We start from the raw sequence: 9,737 nt of genomic DNA, 5'->3' as shown, positions 1-9,737 counted from the left end.
GGTTGAGGGAATGAATGAATGAATAAACAAGTGAATGAGTTGAAGGCAAAAAAAAAAAAAAAAAAAAAAAACTTGAATGCTGAAGTGAGATGCCTGCCCAAGCCACTTTTGGGGTAGTGGCTAAGGAGATGGCTTAAGTGGCCATGTTTATGCCTGGTGACTTTGGTTCTTGGCCATATTTGATTAGACCACAGTGATGCGTGGCTGTATGGAAACAGGCATCAAATCTTTGCATCAAAAGTTTGAATTAAAAGACTCCAAAGTTGTAGTCAGGACGTTGTTGGACATTGAAGCTATAAGGTCTCATGGAAGTGGGGCCATAGTCATTGCCATTGGAAACCACTGCTAGCGGCAAGCCAAGCTCATGGAGAAAAGAATCCAAGAGATGCCAAGGAAGCCCTATCGAAGAGAGGCAAAAGGAGGAGGCTCAGAGGGGAGGCCAGTTTAGAGACTCCAGGTCCCCTGATATCGAGTTGATGCTCTGCCTCTTGACCCAGAAAATCTGTAAAATACAGCTCCACACCTTAAGTCTAAAGTCTCCATGTAGCATGAGAAAATTCCAGAAAATCTGCACGGGAAGGAATCAACTTTCAATGCTTTTGATTACTATCTCCTCAACAGACAAGCCCTGTTATAGTGCAGCCAACACCTCCAGAGAGAAGAAGATTGATTACAATCACTGACGACATGTTTTTGAATAAATACCTCGTGGTCCATTTCTAGTCTACACAAAATCCGCCCTGATACAAATTTAGCTCTGACCAATTTGGAATTGTAATGATTCATCTCCCCAACTTGTCCCTAAGCAGATTGAACATTTTGTGCTTTCAAATACCCCAATGCAATAAATAGATTCAAGTTAAAGGTGACTTTATTATTTCCCTCCTTCTAAGACTAAGTGTCTCAGAGAACATCTAGGAATGTTTCACACCTGGTTGTTTAACAGTATCTCCTTGAATGGAATACATTCCTCATGGTTGATCTGCTCCTTCACAAGTAGCTTTGGGGCCTCACCTTCCCTTCTGTGGATGTAAAAGAATAACTTTTTTTTTCCCTGTAATGAGGCTATTATCATTGAACTCTCAGGTTAAGACTTCCAGCAACACCAACTCTGTGCTCTTCGTTGACTATTTAATGATGTTATAAAATGGCCTCCCACACTCAGACGGAGTAAGCATCTTTATTCAAGGCTCCGGTTGGCAGTGTCCTATGTCTAGGCTCCTTTCTAAGGAGCAATGAACCACAGGCTCTCCTGAGGCAGCTCATTCTCTCACACAGTCTCCTCTCTTCTTTCCTGAATCTGATCCCAGGGGATTGTTGTAAGATCTTGGCAAGCACAGACTGACCAGCCCCCATGGTGGACCACATTGCATTGACATGCCATCTCTGCCTCGGTGTGTTATGCACTTTGATATGAGAAACTGTTCTGTTCTGAATGTGTGACACGACAAAGCCCACACAAAAAGGCTGAGGTCTTTTATTTCACTGTAAGTGTTAAATGCTCTTTGATTGAGAGCTGTGATTGGAACAAACATGAACTACTTCATTAATGAGGAAAAGATGTTTTTTTAATCTGTGCTTTGTATTCAATAATGCTATTTCTGGAAATCTATGCTAAGAAGATGCCAGTCATACAAAACATCCTAGCAATTTCAAAAACTAAGATGTTTGGGATGGTAATATCGAAAAGTAGAAAAAAATAGAAATGTGTTTGGAAAATTATAGTATATTATTAAAATGATAAATTTTACAGCCTAAAGAGGTAAACAAATATAACTATTAGCCACACATAGAAGTATATAGAAAATAATAATAACTGCAAGTAGAGCAAAATTTTAAATTTATTCCATCATTACAATAAGTCAAATCCACATAGGTACATAAAAATCCAGAGACCATAAAGAAATGTAAATTGCTGCTGCAAGATGGATTGTGAAGTAAATGGAATTATTAAATTTTTTGTGGTTGATGTGTAAAGTTGTTTGATAATAATTAAAATTGAAAACTTTTCAAAGAAAAAGCTGTATCTGTCTTTAGAGGGACCATTTTGAGTCCTCCAACTGGAACACACCCCTTCAAAGCACGCATGCCTGAGCCAGACACAAAACATCCCATACAGTATGATTCCATTTACACGAAATACTCAAAATAGATAAACCCACAGAGACAGAATGCAGACTGGTAGTTGCCAGGGGCCGGAGGGAAGGGAAAAGGGGAGGAAGTGCTTAGTGGGACCAGGGTTTTATTTTGGAGTGATGGAAGATGTTGGAACTAGATACAGGTGGTAGTTACACAACACTGTGAGTATACTAAATGAACTGTTCCCTTTAAAATGGTTAATTTTGTTATGAGAATTTCAACTCGATACATTAAAAAAAAATTTTTTTTAATGATGCTGCCTTGGCTCAACCCTAAAAGCCCTGACCCGGTGTGTCCGGGTCGGGCAAGGCTCTGTATTTATAAAGTTTCCCAGGTGAGTCTGATACTCCATCAGGAAGAGAAACCTGTCATCAGGGATTTCCCTCACCCTGCCTGCCTAATTTTTAAGGTGAACAGAATAACTATAAAATCTATACAAAATGCATAAACTCTGTATAACATGCTGTGATGGTACTGCAGCTTGTAAATGCAAAATTCAAATCATTGAACCCTGACTGGTGGTGGGCAGAAGTGCACGCCCGGTGACAGTCCTCATTGGGAGATGCACCTCCTCGCTGACAGCTGAGAAGGATTAGGGCATGTCCGAGGGTGCAGGGCTACCTCGGTGGCACCACGCTTGAGCATCCCACAAGACCAAGAACTATTGTCACTGCTTTTGTTCTCTTCCATCATCGCAGTATATGAGTCCTTAGAAGTCTGTTGACTGCCACCAGACTTTAAAATATGGACCAACACCATCTTTTAAGAAGGGAGTTTGTTCCAATCACAGTCCAGACACCAGATACAACATTTTATCAAAAATAGGAAAAACAGAGGGCTTCCCTGGTGGCGCAGTGGTTGGGAGTCAGCCTGCCGATGCGGGGGACGCGGGTTCGTGCCCCGGTCCGGGAGGATCCCACATGCCGCGGAGCTGCCGGGCCCGTGAGCTACGGCCACTGAGCCTGCGCGTCCGGAGCCTGTGCTCCGCAACGGGAGAGGCCACAACAGGGAGAGGCCACAACAGTGGGAGGCCCGTATACCGCAAAAAAAAAAAAAAAAAAAAAAAAATAGGAAGAACAGATTGAATCTATCCGCTGTCCCCCCAATTTTTTAAGCTGGATCCCATTTCTACCACCAGCAAAAAGTTTTATTGAGGGGCAGAGCATTTAGGAGCTCAGTAGCCTTCACTACATCAGAAGCTGTTTGACGGCAGCCTGTTGGTGAAATGAAAGAAAAGCAAAAGGCTCCAAAATGTGTTAAAACACAGCACCCCCTGACATACAGAATAGGTAAAAAGGCAAGCCCCAAATGGAATCAAGGGAAGGCCTTATGCAGGGTGCTCCTTACTGTAGACTCGTTTGCCCTCTGCAGAGGTTATTCAGTTGCCCAGAGAAAGCTCGAAGGTTTGCAAAGGTATTTTGAAGATAAATGCAATATTTTGCTTGGTTAAAGAATACCTCTTGTCTTGGGATTCTTTACTTGGATATTACAGCTAATTATTTTAGGATTGTCAGGTCTCCAAAAGGTCCCTTTTGGGGAAATACATTTTGCCAAAAATTTAAACAAGTATATGCACATTAGGATAGGATTTTACCTTTTGCTCTCGGAAATGTGTAAAATGATAGAGGATAAAGTGGGTCTGGTAATACCCCACTTTTCCTTTCAGCGGTTTAATCACACGGGAGGTCTCGCATTTCATCAGGGTGTGAAATGCCTTATATTTCTCCTGGTTTCTTTTTTCTTCTTGCACAATGAATGCAAGTCCAAGAACGCGAATAAGGCCTCTCTCCACCACACACATGCCCTCCTCCCACCCCCTGCCAGCTACCCCTGCTCTGACCTCCCGGCCTCCCGAGGACCCTGAGCTCCTCCTTTGCAAGTTACAGTTCCTGCAGCCCAGCCACCCCTTCGCGCTTCCCGGGCCTCCGCGGGGGCACCCGTCTCGTCTCGGGAAGGCGACCGCCTAGAAAAACCTCTCTTCCACCGCCTTCACCTCCGCAGCCTCCATCATCTCCACCTTCCACCTCTGCCATCACCGCCACCACCTGCACCTCCCGGCCGCCCCGCGGGGTCGAGGCGGACCCAGCTCTCAAGGCCACTGCAAGGCGCAGCACGGAGACCCCGATTTCTATGCACCCTGGAAAGGGTGATTAATTTAAAGTGAGTGGAGTCTGTTTCTTTAAGACAAGCTCATAAATCGTGAAAGATCACCACTTCTTTTCAAAAGCCTCTCCACGGTCTGAGTTTCCCTTCTGGGTCAGTAAAGTCATTGAAGCTTTAACGGCATGCCATGGCAGATTACACGATACAGCTGTCCCAGCACCGTGAAAATTAAGTTATGCCCCGTGTCAGCAAGGGGGTTTTCCCCTTTCTTTTCTCTCCCCTCCCCCACCCTTTTCTCTTTTTTTCTCTATTCCTTCCCACCCCTTTCCCTCTCCCTACCCCTCTCCCTCTCTCTCCTCTCTCTCTCCCCACTCCCTCTCTCTCTCCCCTCTCCTCCCTCCTGCTGGCCTCTCCTACTCTTTCCTCTTTGCTCTTTCACGGTCCTCCTGGGAAGTGCACATCCCCTCCCCAGAGAGGCACAAGTTGGCCCACGGGGCTGTGCTCTGAGCCCCGCTATTGAGCCACAGTAAATGGAGATGATGGGCCTTTCAGAGAAGAGCTATCAAAATAGTGCCTTTTGTTCTCCACCCTGCTCCCACATTTTTGGCTTCCTTCCCCCCCCTTTTTCCTCTTCCTCCTTCTCTTTTCCCTCCTGCCTACCATCTGAGTTGAACGCCCCCCGCAATTTGTTGCAGCAGCCCAGCACGCAAGCAGCACCCTTCTCTAAACGGACAACCGTCCCTTCCCTTCCACCTCCTGGTCCTAATTCACCCCCTTTCTCTGGACAGCCCGTCTGCTTGGAGATGACCCTCCGAGGTCAAGAGCAGCTGAAGCCTTAGTTTTCTTCCAAAGTTAAACACTGCCCTGGCTGTGGCCGCTGCTCTTTTCTCTTTCAGGGAGAGGGGATATAAAGAGAGTTGGAGCAACCTATGAGCATCACCTCTCCATCCCACACTCCCTGATGTGTAAACAGGGCACATACATATATGGCCTCTTAATAGCGCTCATGGCTCCTCAACACATAGTACATATTCACATCCAGAGAGATAAAACTGCACCTTAGCTTCATGTCAATATAGGCCCCTCTACTTAAAACAATTTTGAAGGCAATCTAAATAAAGAAACCCACATTCTTCTGTTTGCATATTCACAGCATCTCCCCAGGAGGTGGGAGAAATGTTTACAATGTGAGAAACTAAACCCTTCTCCAGTGTTTCTCCAGTGAAGTGAAAGGGAGGAATGAGCTGTCAGTTTGGGGAGGGTCCGGAGAGCACTTTCTATGGGTTAAGGGACCCCATCCGCCATGGGACCTCTCTGCCCACACACTACCCTGCTCCCTGGCTGCTGTCTTCACCACCTAGGTCCCACCTGAGGAAACACTTTCCTGCTAAAGAGCTATGAATTAAATAAAGCCACCTCGTGAAGTTGAAAGCAATTGTTGACGTGGAAGCAGTGATGACTGTATGATGAAAAACAAAAGAGTTTTGTAGAGACTCAACTGTGATGGTAATATTTAAAGCCGTCACATTTTATGTTATTATTATTTGTTAATTAGGTGCTTTTGAGGGAACATCTAAAACTAGAGCAAAGTTTTAATTTTCTTAGTTTATGAACCAAATGTAAAACAATTGTCACTGATTAGGAGCCTACATGAAGGTGATATTGCAAGGTGACTCCTTATTTATTTGGGGACAGTGGGTACCCTGACATTGGAGAGTTCCCTGAAGCTCACCCCTGTGGATAGAGACATGATCATCTGTGTGTGTGGACCAGGTCCCGCCGCCCTTTATCTAAGTCCCAAGGAGGCAGGGGGCTGCACAAGCCCTAACTTCCTTCTCCTTTCCCCAAAGAACTAGCCTCTAAGGTCCTCAGGCAGCTCTGAAGCAGGTCTGAAGACTTTCCAAAGAGGAAATCAAATCCAAAACTGGTGTGAATTACCCAGGAGCACAGACAGAGGTGTGGAGCTTCTTGGGGCCGCCACAATGGTGCTCTTATTTGAATGAATGTGGTCTCCCAGGATTTTACTGATGTCTATTGATTGCATAGCACTATCTCAAATATGACGTTACCTTAAAAAGTTCCAACTCACATGTCTTAGTGTGGATTTCCCCAAGAAAAGGCCCTGAAAGAAGGACATGGCTGCAAGCAGGTAATTTGGGGTGTGATGATCCCCAGAAGAAGGGCCAACATAAGAATGCATTGTCAAGGTTGCCGCGGTGGGCAATGTAGTTCAATTCCACCTAGACTTCCTGAGAAGCGTCCTGACTGCTTCTGCTTGAAGACGGTGGCATTGATCTGGGCGCTCCATCTTTCCCACTGGTCCAATGTTTCTTCACATGTTAGTCCTCCTGCCCTTCTGAGCCGGGCATTCTCCAAGGGAGGTACCGCAGACTAGGGGGAGCCCAGAGCAACCGTGAAGTTGTGCAGAGTGAGCCCAGTGAGCTTGAGAAGGGGCATCAAGTATGGCGCACCTGCTGGGAACCGCCCTCCCTGTAAATAAATCTTTTCCGAGGGCTCCCAAGGGGAGGCACTCTCTACACTTTAGACATGAGGCTCCGTAACAGGAGCACTTTGCCCACCGTGCCTGCCTGTTAAGGGATGGAAGTGGGGTTTTAGCTCAGGAAAGTTTCTTTCCACTATTTCTACATGGTGTAACCCAGTCCTCCAGTCCCCAATTTGTTTCTAACCTTCTTCGCTCTTCAGCTTTCTTTCTACCCTACTTCTAGTAACCACTTGAGGACCAGGGAACCAAGTGCCCCCTTCTCAATGATTCTAAAAGGGTTGAAGCAGAACCTGAGACATGGGTTATGAGCATAGCGTTTTTGGTTTTGTATTTTTGAGACGTAAGGAGGTCCCACAGGCACGGGGAGGTGACACACAGAAGGGAAGGCACTCACAAAGGGGTGCATTATTAAGCCTCCTAATACCAAAGACAAGTGATTCATAATCTCACCAGAAGGCTCTAGAAATGGTATAAAACACCTACTGCAGAATGATCCCAGCTAAGGGGCAAAGGGAGTGTGGTACTTATGTCCCACATTTCTGTGTCATGGTTAAGGGGCAACAGGCTTAGTGTTGTAGGTAAAGTGGGTTCCAACACTCTCCAGCAAAGGCCCTAGTGCTGCACTGGGAGCCAGCCTGAAGTGCTTCAACACAGAGAGGCCTGAGGGGACGCTCAGTGGACTGATCAAGTCAGCTGCCGTCTCCTACTCACCTTGACCTTCCAAGAGACAGAAGTGACTTTGGGGGACTAAAGCTCGTTGGGATAAAATTCCTCAGGAGTCTTCTAAGCAGTCAAGTGCTCAGTTGATGTTCGTTGTGGTAACCCCTCTTTGCTTTCCCAGTTATTTATTTAACTCTTCCCTTCCCTCTGTGCTCTTAGCCAGCAAGTGACAAGGTTCTACATTTCTAAGGCATATTTTTTAAAATTAATTAATTAATTTATTTTTGCGATACGCGGGCCTCTCACTGTTGTGGCCTCTCCCGTTGTGGAGCACAGTCTCTGGACGGGCAGGCTCAGCGGCCATGGCTCACGGGCCCAGCCGCTCTGCGGCACGTGGGATCCTCCCGGACCGGGGCACGAACCCGCGTCCCCCGCATCGGCAGGCGGACTCTCAACCACTGCACCACCAGGGAAGCCCCAAGGCATAGTATTTTTCATACATTACCTGTTACATGTAAGCTCCCAACTACCTGTTCCTCCTGAGACACTAAACGTTTTAAATCTAGCGTCTATTTGCTTAAGCTTGAGATGATGTTGGAAGAGATTCGGCTGTACCTGCCACAAATGACAAATAGCCTTTACCACCCTTAGGGCTCCTTCTCACAGGTAGTGCTTTGATCACATCTCAGGAGTCACAAAGTAGGCTCTGGAGAGGCATCTGTGCTTGTCACATAGATTCTGAGGGACTGAGATGCTGTCTGCCCACTACAACACCCAGACTCCTGATGCCATGGGTTTTGTTGCCAAGCCTAGATTATCCGGCATTGTTTGTGTAGCACATAACTTCACAAATTACCTTATGTTGTCATTTGAATCAGGGAACATAAAGTGTCACCTTTGTTCTCTGGCAAATGCCAGCAGAAGAAAAGGGAAATGACTTTGCAGAGTAAGTGGAAGCTACGAGAAATTTAACCATTCTAGAAGGTGCCGTTCGTAAGATTATTAAATCAAGGGCAGATTCCATGACAAATGAGATTTCTGTCTTGATGAAAATGAACACAAAATAATTTTAGACAATGCTTTTATAAATTCAGAATTTCACTAGCTATAGTTGAAGAAACTTGCTGCTTTCATTCATTTATTCTCACGTAAATGTTTCAAGCTTATTACAAAAATACCTCTCTTCTAATCTGCCGTTTAAAAAAAATTTTTGTTACCCCTTACTGAAAGGCTTAGCTTCAAGCTTATTTTCAATAAGTCCTGTTTTCATTTGTATTTGCTGATCCCTGTAGAGAAAGGCAGCGTTTTGTCACTAAAGTACTCCAACAGTTACAGCAAGGCTAGTTTATGGAGAACATTCTTTCCCTGATTTTGTTCAAATGCAAGTGCTGATACAATTTGATTAAAGTAGCTGTAAAATATGCTGGGTATGTGGGAAATAAGAGTATGGAAAGAGTTTGAGAAATTCTAATCCTGTAGCTCTCAAGACTTCGAGAGTTGGACCCCATCTGGTGTAAATGGATTAAAAATCTTTTCTCATTTCAAAGGTTTGATCTCAACAAGGGCTTGATTTGATGAAATCAAAGTGGCAGCTTGGATTTGAAAACTATTTAGAATGGAACTTCCTGAAGTTTACATGTGAGGGAAGAATTGGCAGAGATATAAATGTGGGGTGACCATGTATTTATATGTGTGTTTCACTGGAGGTCTGTTTGCAGAGAGAAGGATGGCAAAAAAAAAAAAAAAAAAAAAATTGAGAATGAGGATAAGTATAAGTATCAGGTTACTTGTGTAACAGAAAGATGTTTTTATAATTCTTAGCTTCGAAGGTTGAGAAAGTGTATATGCTTTTAAAGAACAGACTCTCCTGCAAAAGCCATTTTCCATATTATCTCCCCTTCCTTCTCCTTATTCATCCCCTGATATATACTCTCAGGCTTTTGTACTTCAAGTTACCTTCCCCTTAATTGTGTGCTATCATTAGTGACTAATACCCCAAATAGGCACAGAAGAGAAAACAAAAACAAACAAAAAAATGGTCCAATGATAGATGGTAGACAGAGTGTGGCACATGAAGAATGGCCCACATATGTGGTCTTTAAGGCCTAAATTCTTAAAAGTTGCAAACAGTGATTTCTTTAGAAGGGGAATTCACCTTCTTGCAATGAGTTGGGGCAATTATTAGTCTCACTAATAATGTGCAACTCTGTTGTCTCTGAGATGATGCAGGAGTAGTTTGCAGTCTCCCATCCCCCACTACCCCACACACAGTGTTAACAAAAACTCTGGCAAATTTCTACCTTTGCCAATAGGCAAATTCCACACAGTATTT

This window comes from Aethalodelphis obliquidens, unplaced genomic scaffold, assembly GCF_003676395.1.
Source record: "Aethalodelphis obliquidens isolate GAN/ISIS:26980383/991018 unplaced genomic scaffold, ASM367639v1 scaffold88, whole genome shotgun sequence".
Lineage (NCBI taxonomy): Eukaryota > Metazoa > Chordata > Mammalia > Artiodactyla > Delphinidae > Aethalodelphis > Aethalodelphis obliquidens.
The sequence above is the reverse complement of the archived record's forward strand: the minus strand, read 5'-3'. Positions refer to the sequence as shown.